The sequence below is a fragment of the Neodiprion virginianus genome, chromosome 5, assembly GCF_021901495.1.
Source record: "Neodiprion virginianus isolate iyNeoVirg1 chromosome 5, iyNeoVirg1.1, whole genome shotgun sequence".
NCBI classification, from domain to species: Eukaryota; Metazoa; Arthropoda; class Insecta; order Hymenoptera; family Diprionidae; genus Neodiprion; species Neodiprion virginianus.
In genome coordinates this window covers 7,952,309-7,968,628 of record NC_060881.1, presented here as the reverse complement: position 1 = coordinate 7,968,628, position 16,320 = coordinate 7,952,309, and the positions used below count along the sequence as shown (strand labels likewise).

General features: G+C 37.3%; 2 long non-coding RNA genes across 3 annotated transcripts; one reads left to right on the top strand and one right to left on the bottom strand.

Annotated features, from left to right (window-relative positions):
• Nucleotides 1–9,938: 9,938 nt before the first annotated feature.
• Nucleotides 9,939–13,723, bottom strand: LOC124305228 (uncharacterized). The gene is made up of 3 exons (XR_006908348.1): nt 13,582–13,723; nt 13,045–13,320; nt 9,939–10,644 (listed from the first exon to the last, which is right to left on the bottom strand). It is a non-coding gene; the product is annotated as an uncharacterized LOC124305228 (long non-coding RNA).
• Nucleotides 13,051–14,681, top strand: LOC124305227 (uncharacterized). 2 transcript variants are annotated; one of them, XR_006908346.1, is made up of 4 exons: nt 13,051–13,141; nt 13,632–13,952; nt 14,160–14,314; nt 14,435–14,681. It is a non-coding gene; the product is annotated as an uncharacterized LOC124305227 (long non-coding RNA). The 2 variants fall into 2 exon arrangements; XR_006908347.1 differs by having other exon boundaries at nt 14,160–14,374.
• Nucleotides 14,682–16,320: the final 1,639 nt, after the last annotated feature.

The window sequence follows — 16,320 nt, the reverse complement described above, 5'->3', positions numbered from 1 at the left end:
TCGTAATTACAAAGCGTTATAGATATAACGATTACTTGGACACAGGCAAAGCTATTCTAGACTATACTACGTGTGAAGTTTTGTTAAGGGGTTACGTGGGTCGTGAACTTTCACACAATCTGTACCACAATATTATTCTATACCTATAAAATACACGTAACCCCTTAAGGAAGTGACTCGTCAGTTGGAGAATTATTATATAACCAATGACGAAATGTATAACAACGGCCGAGATATTCGTTTAAATGGATAACAGCAGGATGATGAAAAGTGCGAGTGACGTCGGCATTCAAATTTATAAATCCTTTTTCCACGGTGGTTTCTTTTACTCTCGTGATAATGACCCAGTTAATGCCTGTGAAACTGCGGAGCGCTTGAACTTGAAGAACAAACTAGTTGCAAGGGTGCAGGTTAGCGGATCGATCGAACACCGCACAACGCGAGAGAATCGCTATTCCGATGTAACCAATCAAATTCGCGTATAATATCTACCTAATTGGAGGATGTGTATATAGAATCGAGCTGGCGTGTAACATGCAAATAAAGAGACAAAATGCAAAAGGTGTTGCAACCGGAATCCAAAATAGTTAGACAAAGCTTCGATGGACAAGTTAGACACATACAGTAGCGTTCAAAAGTATTTTGACAAAAATAGTAATTGAATCAATTACATGCTAGTAATACTACAAAAATCAATAATATTATTTGTTGAAAGAAATTCGATGTTCTGCATAATTGGTAAAAATTAACTCTCGATTGCTCGAAAATAAAGTGAAAATAAAGAAAAGTAAGAAAAACGATCAAAGTAAATACGAATTTCATATTATCGAAATACTTTTGAGCACTACTGCATGTGTATCAGATGATGTGCTATCTAAATAACCAATCTTCTATCGCCGAAGCCAACCGGCGTCAATTCGTAACGAGACGCGTAATGTGAAGAAATGTAAGATCCTGTTGTTCATTGATAAATATTATTAGTTGTAGTACGAACTCTTGTGAGATTTTATTTTGACTAGACGGTTCGAGTAACCTCTTAAGTATATCACATAGAGTAAAAAGATAGAGCGACTCAGATCTCGAGTGAGATAAATTAAATTTGGGAAAAGACGTTCGTGACACGGTATATGATACAGGGTGTCTGTATCCGCAACACGGTGTATATAGTATTTATTAGTCATTGGACCCTATGTATTGCACCCTGCACCGTGCATCGCTGGAACGATGACATCCCCGATCAATACCGGGCTTCCAGGGGTAGCGATTTCTTCCGAGGCCTCCGTAACGCGCGTCAACGATTCAAAATACAAAAATCTGATAAACTTGTAAATACTGCAAGCTGCTCGTTGCAGCTGCGTTAACTGGTGAAAGGGCGCCTTGGGCTACTCCCGAAAGGCAGGATGGCTCGGTGCAAAATACGATATGTTTACAAAATGTGAAGCTTTCGCGTGGGAGGGTCAGGCCCGCGATGATCGTGAAAATTAGCCGAGCGTAAGCTTATGAATGAAGGCCTGGGGCGCGAGTGGGAAACTCGCGGATGCGGGGGCGTCGTGACGCTTTAACGATCGTGTGTCGCTGTTTCGAGGGGGGATGGACGACGGACTCCGAAGCTGAAGGGTAAGGAGGCCGCCAGACCGCGTCGATGAACGGAGCTCTGTAGCGTCGCGTGGGCGACGTTCAAGGTCACCCCCAGAGCCGAACAACGTAGTACGACGCCACCGTCGCGACGCCGCCGCGTACATAAGCGATATACGCGAGTACCTATGTGCCCGCATGTACTGGATGTACCAATGGAGGGGTTTGGGGGTGTGCGTCTGTATAGCGAAAGACGCAGAGGTGACCTTAAGGTTTCAACAACCCTGCGTCGCAGACCCGCAAAAGTTCACCGCCTAGACCTCCGAGAGTGGTTCTTTCGACCTTGTCTCGACGACGGCTTCTTTTTGTTATACGTATTATTTCCATAAGAGATAATTTCAGATTGCAGGATATCAAAAGTCTCGCATTTTGTTGATACAATGCAAAAGATGAATCGGTCTCCGTTGGTGTTGCAATCTATGGAAATAACTGCGTTTCTTAATGCGAGCGTTCGATTTTCCTCCTGTTTCTATACACCCGTTATATTGTACGTTACCAGTAATGATATATAAGCGTGCTGATAATTAAATCGAATCGTTCTTGTCTCTTGTAACCCTTTAATTATGCGCAGGTGCTCATTTTCACAAAGATATTTGTGTCTCGTCTGTACCTGCGTAATCTGCTGCAATCGTCGAAGCCATTACTGACGTGTAATAATCGGACTTTTGATTGTGTGATCAAATTTAGTTCTTACCATTCGATTGGGGATATTCTGAAATTTGAGAAACACTAATGACAAATTAAAATTTTTAAATTTCAACTTGAGATGTATGTATGCATCGCTGAAGATGGCTGGTGCAAATTAACACCTATAGCTTACAATTAGTGTAAACCAGACGTGCCGGATTAATCGTGTATAAATCGCAGGGTCGATGCTAGTTACTCCCAGTGTCAAAAGAACTCGTTAATTAGTGTCACTACGATGTAACTTACAAACATCTCGTTCGTTGGAGGTAATTATAAACGTAATTGAGTTGAGTTTAATTTATGATACAGTGAACTTTCTTCGAGGATTAAATAAAAACTGTTTACCTCTTCAAGTTATATTTCTTCCGACGTACTATTTGTCTAGCATTTATCGAATAGATACCGAGTACGTGCTACATCAAAGATATTATTAGTCTCGTGATATGAAACGGAATAAGTTTACGTATGGGGCATTCCATGAAATCTCGATCAAGATTCTCATATTGGCTTTATAATTTATATCGTATGAAAGTACACGACGAAAAGCGTAATCGAAATTTGTTCCACATTTTTCCATCAAGCGATTCTGAAGTATGATTTGACCACTTGAAAAATGAAATCTACTTTCTAAAAGCTAAATAAATTCAGAAAAATCGTATAAAATATTTTAAAAAATTAGTCTTTATTGTGTTTTTTTCGTCACGTACTTTCATAAAAAAAAAATTATAAAGGCAATCTGAGACATCATCGACGTAGAAACTTGGTCGAGATGTCATGGAATGCCCCATATACATAACGTATTTATATATCTCTCTCTGAATAATGAAGTATTCTGTGAAAATTTCATCCCAGCGAAGATCGTCGCCTGCAACTTGAATTTTTTCTTTCCCCGGTCCTAATCTTCTTGAGAAGAATATATAGCTTATACAAAAGTGTATTTTGTAAACTATACATACTGCGGGGGATGCCAACCTCGAATACGGGCCTCTCGTTTACCGATCCATTTATTTCACAATAGAATCGTTGAATTTTGGGACCCGGGACGCATCTGCCCATAAAATCGATAACCGGTATTGATTCTATTCACTGGGATGCATTCAAAGGACTCGCTGCATTTACGAATATCCTTCCTTCTACAGATGTGCAGCTCTACATTACCTGCTACATCCGGATATTTTTTTCCTCCTGTTATACGGCGCAAAAGTGTATATATAATTATAGGTATCGCAGCGTCATCGGTCCGCGTTAGATTTTCAAAATGGCTCACACGTCCCGCTTATAAACCGAAACCCGATCTCTTCCGCAAAGTAAACGAATTATCGATGTAACGTTTGTCACCATTTATTTTTTTCATTTCCCTTATTTTACAACAATCTGTCTCTGTTGATAATAAGAACTACGTATAATTTTATTTAAATATTAAGTTACTCAATAATTCAATTCTCAAGGAACGATTATTTAATTATTTCAATATCTAGTACTTCTTCAATTGTTTTCGATTACTCCATATATGAGCTCTTCGTGTTAATCTCTGATCCAAGTGAATTCCCAAATATTTAATTTGATTGCTGTGTGGAATAATTTTTTTTAAAAGAAATGTTGGTAGTCTTATTGTTTTTCGTAATGTAAATATTATATGGTTTGATTTTTTCTTCGTTTACTCTGATTCTCCATAATTAACGAACCTTTGTGCCAAACTTTATTCTCTAATGCATATCTTATTTTTGCAGTAATTCTGTTCACCTGTTCGACCGTCCCACGATGGTTGCTAAAACCAAATTTTTGATCTGGAATCAATTTTTTAGCAGTAATAACGTCGTTTAATCTTTTTAACAATATTTTTTCTATGACTTTTGCCAATATAGGTAAGAGGCTTATAGGTAGATAAGATGTTTCCAATCCAGGCTCCTTACCCGGTTGAGGGACAACAATTATTTGAGCAACTTTACATTTCGCACAAAATTACTTCATTTATCTTAGTTTTAATTGGACATATCTTTTGTCCAGTGGGTTTTCTAACACTTTACACACACTGGGGGATTTCTCGTTTTCTACGCAGTGCTTCAAATGACACTGCTGTGTTCAATAATCTATTTATATCGTAAATTTCTTTATTATTATCTTGTAACTCGATTTCTACAAAAAAAAAGTAGTAGAGGATTTCGTGTTACACTCTGTTTGATGTTTGTGATCCTGATAATTTTATGAGTATATTTTTCTATTTCTGCTCGGAGTTTATTCAATTCCACTGAAAGGTGGATGTTTCTCAGTACTGCTTTGTAGGTTTCATCTTGTTCTCTTTGGAAAGTACGAAAGTGAGTGTTTATTTCTTTCAATTATGAGACGATTTTTACATATAATTCAGAAGAGCTAGGTTGAATCTTAACTTCGTCATTTCTGAGAATCTTTAAGATGTTATTATTTTTAGCAACTTCATTGAGTAATTCTTGCAAAGGACGTATATTCGCAACTCCACTCACAAGGATTGAAGATGATTTAATTCTTCTGTTTTGTATTTCATTCAAGTTTTCATCCTTTCTTGCGAATTTACACAATCTTTATCTTCCGTAGCTTCAGCTTCGGCATTTTCTGTTTTGACTCCAGTGTAGAGTAAATATCTTTTGACACTATAGGTAAATTCAACCAGTAATCTCTCAAGATAGTTTATTTCTTTGGAGGTTTTATCTCATCGGGGCTGGTAACTTTAAACCATTTTGTATTGTCTTCAGTTTCTTGATTGCCTGTTAAATTCTCAGCTGTAGTTTGTAGGTCCATAGCGGATTTTTTTTTTGAATTAGAGGTTTGTGGAATTTGTTCGAGATTCCTACTTCCTCGTCTTATTGAAGGACGTTTTCAGTAATTAATTAAATTTACAACATTTTTTACACTAATAACTAACGGTTCTCATAAACGGTAATGACTGACACTCAATGCTTACACTTTCTCGGAAGAGAAGTCAAAGTAAACCCATCAAGAGCCAAACGTTAAAATGTGTTGTCGCCATATAATTGGATATTAGTTTGTCCTCTTTTTTGGTCTAGATTATAAGTATGTATTATTATATTCACCTTACGTATCATGATTTTAATAAACAATTATCGACACAAATGATGGAACTCGGATTCGGGTCGCATTGACATCGTGTCGGGTTTTTGGCAATCCCGAAATCTTCGAGAACCCGACCTAGAGAATTTCAGTACCTGCACAGCCCTACTGGTCGTTGGTAAGATAATTTCACGAAGATGTGCCAATGAAGCTGATATGAAAGAATTCGAGAGTATATTTTTCGGTGAGCCTCTAGTCTGATTATTTTGAGAATAGAAACTGCAGTACCCATAATTCCAGACGGCGACGAAATTATCTTTCAGACTGTCCGGGATTTCGCAAATGACACGGGACGGAAAGTTTCGAAATCCTCTGTTGTTTCAGAACCCTATTGTATTTTTAAAGAAGCGGAAATAACCGTGACCAAGATTTTCCACAGATCCGAGATTTTCGAGGAACTAGGGATTTCTGGGTAACCCGAGATGTTCACGGGTCGGTTCTCGAAAAATTTCGCATTGTCCGAAAATTTTGAATTTCCGAGACGCAAGCAATCCATTTTACCCGACCCGACCGGACCCAAAAAATGTCAGGACCCAAACGTTCCTATTGTATATTTGAAACTAAATGTTATTCGTCTTACCCGCGTTATTGCACACTCCGAGATAACCTCAAACTAGGAAAAATAATTTTAATATTCTACTTCCACTACCGAAATTCACGCTAAGTATGAACAAATATATTTACATTCAATTTTGAATTTACAATGCCGATTTCGCACTTCCAAAGTGCAAGCGAATCGGCACATCAATAACGACCTACAGACAATGGTTTAAATCTGGCGTATACCTGGAAGGATGAAAACTCCGGACACCCTGTCAAACCCTGAAAAATATTTCTCGAAGAAGTAAATCCGGCATGTACCTCTAACTGGTTATACACGGTTGATGGGCTTCTCAATACTCCCGCGGTGCGGCGCCTTAAGTATATATTCGCAGGATTTGGGCCTCCTCGGAAATTCCACAGAACTGTGTACATAAAAGATTGTAAACCGAGAGGTCTGCAGAGGGTTTCGAGTTTTGAGTTTCCTCGCTTGTGCCTGCTTTTGCGGAAGAACGCACCGTGCAGCACGGCCTGCCTTGTCATTGTTGTAAATTCAACACAGGTGCAAAAGCAACTAGCTTCGGGCAAACAACGGTCTGTACTTCGTATTCTATACATTAGAAATCTGCGCAGGTGACGAGGCAACCTACGCGGCAAAGATGCCAATGAAAGAGAATGAGCCCTTTGTCGAGGGGCTGGGCGGGCGGGACCAACCGATAAGATAGAACCGAAGCTGTTGCTGCCTCTGCAGATGCTGTTCTACGCTGCAAGAGCTTAGGAAAACTTTGCTTATACCTAAATGTATGTACTTACCGCCGAGATAAATGTATCGTCATTCCATTGGTCAGCCGTTGGAAAAATGAAGTATTACACGGGTCGACTGCAGGAGAATTTTTTTTCCTTGTCTTTTTTTTTTTTTGAATTTATATTTATATAAATAAATTTTGATCGTATACATCGAATGATAGCAAAAATATTCATTTGTTATTTACATAAAGTTTGCTTTTGCCTTTTTTAAGTTGATAAATAAGGTTCAAAGTTTTTGGTTGATACAAGCCGTACGACCGATGACTTGCAGACTTATTTATCATCGTAAAAAAAAAAAAAAAAGACAGGAGCAAAATTTTGTAAGTAACGAATGAAGACTTTTGTTATTATTCGATGCAGAGATTGATAATTTATTTATTTAAATATAACAATCTGTCGACCTGTGGTTAGTTATTATTTTTGAAGAAAAGCGACTTAAATGCGGAACTGAAGTTTGTTTAATTGTTATTTACAACGAATGTTTGAGAAAGTAGGTAATTTTTTTTTACATCCGAAATACTATGCAAAAGTAAATCTTATGTAGTGAACCTAGTTTTTCTTTTATTAGTTACGTGGAAGAAATGAAAATTTCACATCTAGAACACAGACTCAAAATTCCGGTTGACCCGACGTCATCCACGCTGAAGGGCCAAGGTATGTGTGATGAAAAATTTTCCAGATGCGCATATGCAGAGACTGTAGATCAATTCGCATTAATTGTACATGAAAGGCTGCAGTCTCGCTTTTTTAAAACGCTACGTTATTTGAAGCAGAAGGATATTTGAGGAAATATTAGAAACCGCAAAGCTAAACCTTGCCGATAAAAATTTCTACCTGTGGTTAGTGTATATTAAGTGTATACAATCCTTAAGGGGTGCCTTGGTCGATTTCGACGTTGACGTATATATCTCTAAATATCGAGGTTCACATATCTGAAACGAGCAGAAGGACTTGACAGCCCCATTCTATAGGCGATTCTGAAGAAAAGTTCCCGGCACGGATTCTACGAAATCGAAATAGTAAATTCGCAAAATTCATGCCACTGCTTTATTTCTGCGTCAAATAAAAATGAGTTGGGGTTTTTCGTTCGGAATTACGTATAGAATGAGACTATTGAGCCCTTTTTCGAATTCGAGATACGTGGACTTCGGTATTCAGAGAAGTATACGTAAACGTCGAAATTGACGACGGCGCCCTCTTGAGCCTCTGTAACTGCAGTGGAAGTTCTACGAATTTCAAATGAATGTTTTCGAGAGACATTCTCAGAACCCCAAACTCGAATTTTTTAAGTTTCTACACGGTAATACCGCCTTAAATATATAATTTAATTTTTACCATAACCGAGAAATATAGTTCTGCATGGGTACGAAGTGTAAGATATTGGTATCAAGAATAAATTGGTATCAAAGCCTTATTTAACTGGAAAAGTGTAGTCAACTACCCAAGAAATATAATCTTACAGTAGCCAGAAAATGTACAAGTATTGCGCCATTTATAATGACACTAAATATTTACTCGAACCATATTTTTTTAGAAGTTTTAGCAACATTCAAACGATCGTTGCAACGATAACCGTTAGACTAAAATTCTCTAGTAACTACAATAACAAATGAAATTTTTTCTCAGCGCAGTCCCCAAATCTGTGACGGCACGTTGCTTGAGAATATACAGATGAAAAATCGGACAACTTGAGTGAAACACCGCGCTTTCCACTGCGGAAAAGGGACGCTTGCACACATGCGTGCAGTTACAACTACACGCGTGGAAGGATGAATTTGGGTTGAATTCTATGCGCAGTAAACGCGTCACGGCTCTAACGAAACGGCTGTGCGTGGTCACTTCTGTGTTTCTGTCTTTCTTTAAAATCTTGAGTTTCTTCTGCGCGTCAGGCCCTGTGCAGGGTGGTGATTTACAACCCTAAGCCTCGGCAGGCCGGCTTGGGCCTCTCGGTTCTGGTATGTGCTCGATGGGCTCTGCCTAGGCGCCTAAACAGGCTCACCACCCTCCCCATTCCTTCTCCCTCTTCTTCTTCTTCTCCTTCTTCTTCTTCTTCTTCTTCTTCTTCTTCTTCTTCTTCTTCTTCTTCTTCTTCTTCTTCTTCTTCTTCTTCTTCTTCTTCTTCTTCTTCTTCTTCTTCTTCTTCTTCTTCTTCTTCTTCTTCTTCTTCTTCTTCTTCTTCTTCTTCTTCTTCTTCTTTTTCTTCTTCTTCTTCTTCTTCTTCTTCATCTTCCTCTCGACCTGATCCATGTACCTTTTCTCATCCGCGTCTGAAACCAAGAGGAGGTTAAGCATCTAAAATTACATAAACAATATGTTCGACACCAAATGCATGGTAACGGTTTATTGCTATTCTTATTTTACACATCATTTAGTTGGTATTTTTAAATTGCCGACTTGCATCCTGATACTTAGTATTGTATATAAATAAATATACACGTAAGCATGTATGTAAGTATAAGGGAAACACTAATAAGAATTGAAGAGAAAATCTTACAGGTACAGGTATCTTTTATACACATAGAGTCGATCTTAAAATAATAGCAAAATAATTTCGTTCGATAAATAATTGTTGTAAGAATGCTTATTCAATATTTATTCTGATACATCTTTGTGGTAAGAAAATATGGGCACGTAACCAGTTATGAAACCCGGAACTCGGACCGTTTGCAAAACTCACAGATTCCTCTGTCGATTTATTGACCGTTTATTACTTTGTAACCATTTTAAAACTTACCTCACTCCGTATTACCATAGGTCCCGAATATTTGTAATTGTTACTTAAAGTAGGAATGTAAGCCCTGGTCGGCCATTGCACACGTAACACATAACACACACACACATAAATTTGTATACATATATATTGCATGGCTATCTCGACAACTGAATTATTGTTTACGAGGTTTTAAAAGACGGCAATAAAATATACAAACGGAAGTATTATCTGATATACGACGAGCCAACGAAAAATTTACCACACCACGTCCATGTTTCTCGTACTTTCGTTGCATTATGGTTTATTACGAGCTTTCAGGGAGAGTTTCAGGGTCAGGTTTCGGAATATTTTATTTTCGTGAATGAGGTGTAACAAACAAAAAAAAAAATACTGCACTTTTTCAACAAAAGTTTAACAGTTATGTGTATTTATTTTGCAATTCATCCCCGTGAAAACATTACTTCAAATATAATTGTTTATATTAACAATTCATATTTCTGTTCTACGATAATACAGTAATACTGAATTTTAGTGATATTTTATCCTGCTGCATATGATAAGGCGGATGTACGAACGGACTAGAACTTGTAATATGCACCAAATTGTCAATACGCGAAGAAATGACACATGAAACATTCTAAATTTCCTAGGAATCTTCGCATGTTGCACACACGGTGATCTAGCCGCTTCTATGGACCTTTGTATGTGACATATAGATACAGCTGTCCAATATATAAAGGTATACGAGTATACTAATACCACCATCCCGGATCCTGCTCTGTTCTTCATTCTTTCTCTCTCTCTCCCTCCCTTCCAGCTCTCTGCATACAGAGTGACCTGGAATTATCGCCTCATATTCTCTTAAAAATCTACGACCGAAACGGTTTTTACTTCTAATAGGAAATCTATTGCTTTCGAATTATTGCCGTTTGAAATAGGCCGATCCGGCAGCATCTAATGGCTCAGGATATAACCAGGGGAGACAGTTGTAAGGAGAACCTCTGACGGTTTTTATACTGACACGCCATGGTCTGAAGGCATCCGAATGGCGGGAAAATTCGAATCATTTTCGCACACACACGCGCACAGAAAGTTGGAATCAATATGACTTCCGAGTGTCTTCTCTAGTGCTCAGAACAGTTGTCGAGAACATCAAGCTGAAATGAAAAAGAGAATTAGAAAAGACTGACTGCCATTTTTTAAATTTATTTATGTATTGAAATTATTTTTATTGTTATTACTTTCTTCAGAAAATACTGAGCTTCGTTTATACATACTTATGGAGAAAAAAATGGCACTTATATATTCTTCTAATTCTTCACCCTCGAATGACGATCCGCTAGTCTTGTTCTTAGCCATCAGGTGCTTCCGGATACAACCAATTTCAAACAGCTGTAATTCGCAAACGACAACCCAGGAGACACACATATCGTAAAGTAATCTTTCAGACGTCCTTTAGGCAAATCAAAAAGACGTTGCGTAAAGGTTTCTTACTTGGACAACTTTATAAGACATCGATTTTAATCCGTCGAAAAGACGTCTTTAAAAACCCTATATATTTTATACGCTTGAAGCTCACCCTGGTGAAAATTTCTACTACGACGAATTTTTACAGAAACGAAACATTTCATATTATTTCGTAAAAAATTGTAAATGTACATAGTTTATCGTAAATAGATGTTAACTTTTGTTAAGAATTATAGCATCTTGTAGGTTTTTGACTGAAAAAATATAAACTTTCAGGAAAATCTACAAGTTTTTATGAGGAACTATCCATATTTGTAATTTTGTACGAAAACAATTTTTTGCACAAAATTGTGCGAAATGTACCAATTTCCCTAAAAATTCGGTGAAAATCGTAGAAATCATTTTTCATCAGGGTACCGTCAGATGGATCAACATTTCGAATAAAACAAATTGTATAATGCGCGGCGCGCACTCAGAAGTCTGGCCGACGCCATCTTAGGCATCGCCATCCGTAGTCAGCATGTTTCAATAATTTGTTTTACTGCGATCTACGAACCATTCAACAATAAAATGAGCAAGTGCGATTAAGAAGTGTCTGTATCGATTGAGTAGTTCGGTATCCTTAGTCAATGAACACCAATATAGGTGTTCCACACACCGTCATAATTTATTGCTGCATAGCATTGCCTAGCCTTTGTCAATTTATATATGATTCCAGATGAGAGTTCACTGCGTTCTTCTTACAAAAATTTTCTAACCTATATCGACATGAACCAATGCTATGGGGTACATATTTGACCTCAAATTAAACGAACTCGAGCCATAATATATATTTCATGTGCCGATCTGTGTTGGGAAATTGTTGTATAACAGAAGATAACTGCAAACGAATGACACCTTAGAGACGTCCGTCGAAAAATGTTGCATCCGCTATTTTTTTGGAATCTTTCAGGCATCTCTTAGGAATAATTGAAAGACAACTTTCTGGATTATAGGGTATCGTTTCGACGATGGATGTCTTGTCTTGGAAATTCCTTATCGGAAGTAATAAAGAACGTTTCAGTCGGATATTTTTAGGAGAAATATATTGGTAACTTGTGGGGGCGATTATACTTCTGAGTCACCCTGTATATTTTAGTATCTGTAGGACTCTCTGCCTCCCCCGTCGTTCCTGCAGTGAAAGTTCGCTACGACGCAGTTTCCTACCAATTTCCATCTACAGATCTAGCTTGGAATTTTTCCGCTCGACAGAGAATAGCTATACACGATAAATTAAAAGATTTCGGGTAATACGCGACAATAAATCAGAATCAATCAAGGAATGAGTAATCATTTGATCCAGGGGGTGGTTTTACATCTCAATAACGTTTTTTAATGACTTATTTTTTTACATTTGAAGTTATTAATTAATTTCCGATTTTTTACACACAAAATAGGAAGTTACAAAGCAATACGGAAAGTTTTTTTCTTCGTTTTTGATGGTAAATCTCGCTGGTATGGAAAAAAACACAAAAAGATTATCGAAAAGTGAACTTGTCTGTCTAAAAAGAAGTACGAAATGGCACGGACATTTTGAATAGTCGACCTCTTTTGTTCAACTTAAATCCTTGAAACAATGCATTAAATATTGATAGATAATTTTGATGGTGTTCAAACGATAGCGAAAAGTTGAAGATATAAATTTGAAAAACGACAAGTGCAAGTTTTGATAATCTGTTTGTTTTTTTTTTTTTTTGATCTGATGCGTAAAAGTTGAGATAACGTGTGTCGGCCAGATTTAAATAGCGCTAAAATCAGGCGTCCATACCAGCAAGATTTACCATCAATAATGATAAAAAAAAACAATGTCTTAAATTTGAAATTATTCACTAAATTTTACCGTGAAATAATGGCTTCTTAAAAAAAGTGATTGTGTTGTGAAACTACCTCCGAGAATTCGGGCTGCAAATATAAGGCGAGACCAAATGGAATTGATGGCGATCTGTCGGAAAATGCCGACAATGATTGACGATGTAGCGGCATATGATCAGCATTCAAGGCTCACTCGGCATACATATACGTATAACACAAGTAAATGGAGTTCGACAAACCAGGTATAATTCGTACGTGCGAAACAGACGGTTGGTTGCATTAGCCGATTTTCCAGGAAGGTCTCGGTTTAGGGCCACAACCGAACCTTCAAAGGAGGTACATATCCCGACCCGTCCGTTCTTATCCCATCCCATCCCATCCCATTTCGTCCTGTTCCGCTTCGCCTTTTCTTCTAAATCGGGTTTCTTACAAAGAATTTTTCGTGGAACACTAACCAAAGAGTGCCCCAGCCCCTATAATAGCTTTCCGCAAGTAATGGCGATTTCTCTCTGTAACTGCGGAAAATTTTAGCGTAAGATAAATTTAATATTGGAGCCTTTTTCTTTTTCTTTCTTTACCAATCTGTAATCTTATGTTGTTGGTGGAAAAGAGATTTGAAAAAAAAAGAACACGACTGAATGTTGCGCAGTTGGTTACTTAATACATATGGGGGATTCCACATCAAATCCACACCACTTTTGATGTTTTCCACCGTTTTACTCACTTGGAGTGCGTATTGAAAGTATCATATCCGGATTTTTTCAAATTTTTTTTACCACATCTAGTCGAAAAATCAGCTTTTGACGATTTCGACGGATGCTCCTAGGTAAATTTTTGTGACCAGTTTTCGGCGGGCAAAGGGACCCAGGTGGGCCTGGGTGCGTTGGAAGGTTCTGCTCTATCGACTGTACCTAACAGGCTCGCACCGCCATTCGTGGCAGCCAAGGTAGTGTCGGTTTAGAAGCTTGAGGTTAAGTCGGTACACAGTGCGTACGTGGGACTACTTGTCGACTGCGACTTAGAAATGTCGATCAGCTCGAACATCCCCGTGGGAAGACGCGCTGATAACTGAAGAATGTATCTTTAGTCAACGGCTGACCATCAAAGGACATAGCCGCTTGAGTCTGAAATCGACAGAAAAGATAAAGTTCGTATTTCTTGTCTGTAAAATGTAAAAACTAATATCATTATACATCATATCATATCATCGTACATCATACATCATACATCATACATAGTATTGAAGTACGAAACCAAAGTTTAAATGTTCGGATGTTCAGAAAGTGACGTCACTCAAAATTTTTTTTCTCTTGATGTCATCGATCAATAGTAATCGTTTAGCCGAATTCCTCAGTCTGAAAACAACTGCGCAGTTGAGCGGACGTATGAGAATCGCGCTCCGCAGATTTCGAGTACCGGGTTCTCTACCTCCTGGATCCTGCGTTCCAGGTCCGTTACCTGGTGAAACTCGACTTCCAGGACAAGCGCACCGTAGTTTCTGCGCTCCAGGTCCGCTACCTGGTGAAACTCGACTTCCAGAACAAACGCTCCGCGGTTTCTGCGCTCCAGGTCCATTACCTGGAGGAACTCGACTTCCAGGACAAACGCTGCGTAGTTTCTATGTTCCAGGTCTGCTACTTGGTAAAACTCGACTGCCAGGACAAACGCACCGTAGTTTCTGCGCTCCAGGTCCGCTAACTCGTGAAACTATCCATATAACGATATGATGTTCATAATTTCTAAAAAATTTATATTTTGTTAGATGCAGTAACGAGGAGCTCACATTTAGCGAGACGACGAGTAATCATTATAAGTTCAGGTTTTTTTCAGATGTGCTTCATAAATATATAAATCCGTAAATAACGGAAAAAATGGATATTCTTATTATTTCTCCCGAGACTGAAAATGCAAATTTTAAAATTATTATTTTGTTTAAAATAAAAATTAGTGACAAAAACGGAACAAAAGCTGCTATCGATCTATCATAATAAACGTAGAAGAAAAGTGCAACCAAAATTGGTATTGTTTTCCAAGCAAAAATTGTTAATAAAAGAGTGATCAATATTACCGTTTTATCTGAACGAAAAATTATAACGAACACCGTAATTATCACGGCTGTTTTGTTCTGCAGACAAAATGATAAGAATTAAGCAATAAGCATTAGGCCTTTTATCCTATGCTGAAGTTCGAAGAAATTATTCGTTGATTCGAATTTTGAATCGTAAGGAAAAGTAGTAATTCGTTGTACGAAAAATGTTGCAGAAATATGAGATTTATGTAGACTAATGTTATAACGAATAATACCAATGTCATAACGTTCGATGTATAATTATTAGGAATAAAATGTGGATTTTGTCATGCGGGTTCGATTTTCTAGTTTTACATGGCAACGATTGCCAGAACCGCCCGTCAGGGGTTTGAGGCTCGAAATTCAGGACCCTTAAAACTGGAAATCTGCAGGTACTTACCGACCACGAGGCAAAATGGACGTCGAATGCGTTCGAGTAGTACAGTAGAAAGTTACACATAAGATTCATAATTCCAAACGCCCGAAATTTCTCTATTTATTCCCACTTGCTTAGTGTTAAACTTTTAGACAGTAGAAAATTTAAATAAAATTTACCACAATCAAATTTCGTTCGAAATCTAAACAAACATAGGAAAAAGGTAAAGAAAAAAAGAAGTCACCAATTTACTAAATTGTCTGGCTGGCTGCGAAAGTTATTAATTTTAAACTTTCCGATCTTTTTTTACTTCGAAAGAAAAGTAAAAAAAAAAAAACGTAAGGGAAAATATTATAATTATTCCGGAAATGAAAAATTGAGTTTTCACTAGAGAATTACTTCCGACCGTTTTCGGATAGACGCTGGGTGCTGTAACAGGCAATAGGCTAGAGATAATTTTTGGTCAAATAAGACGAAAAATCCATAGATCCATTCAGCACTTGCCGAAGCCTTCTGAATTCGTCGCTTTTTCCATAAATTAAATATTTGACATTGAAAAAAAAAGTTTACGTAGTCTGTAATAATAATGAAATTGTTAAACAAAAAATTTACGAAACGTGACGTAATTTAAAATAATTAACATTTAACAGAAAGTAAGATAAATTGAGCTGTGTGACCTGAGGACAAACAGAATCAGAGATAATTAACAGACATTTGTATGAAAGTTAAGTTTCAGTTATTAAATTTATACTTATGTACATTTTCAACCAATAATCTTTACACCCTGATCTTATTTATACATATTTACGCTTGATTTAAATTTTTTATTGTCGAATGAATAACCGATGAATGTGATTGTGATTTTAAAAAATTTCTTAACAAATGTCTGAATAAAAAAAAAACTATAAATTTTATTTGCAAATTGTCTCATGGATTTTATTTATTGACTTTTACATATTTAAAGTAAAATATCAGTTTTTAAGAATAGAATCCTCTGCGGCTCTGTGTGTCTGTGCGTGTGCGATAATTTTTTTATTCAACGATATCTGCAGAACGAATGGATAGATTTGG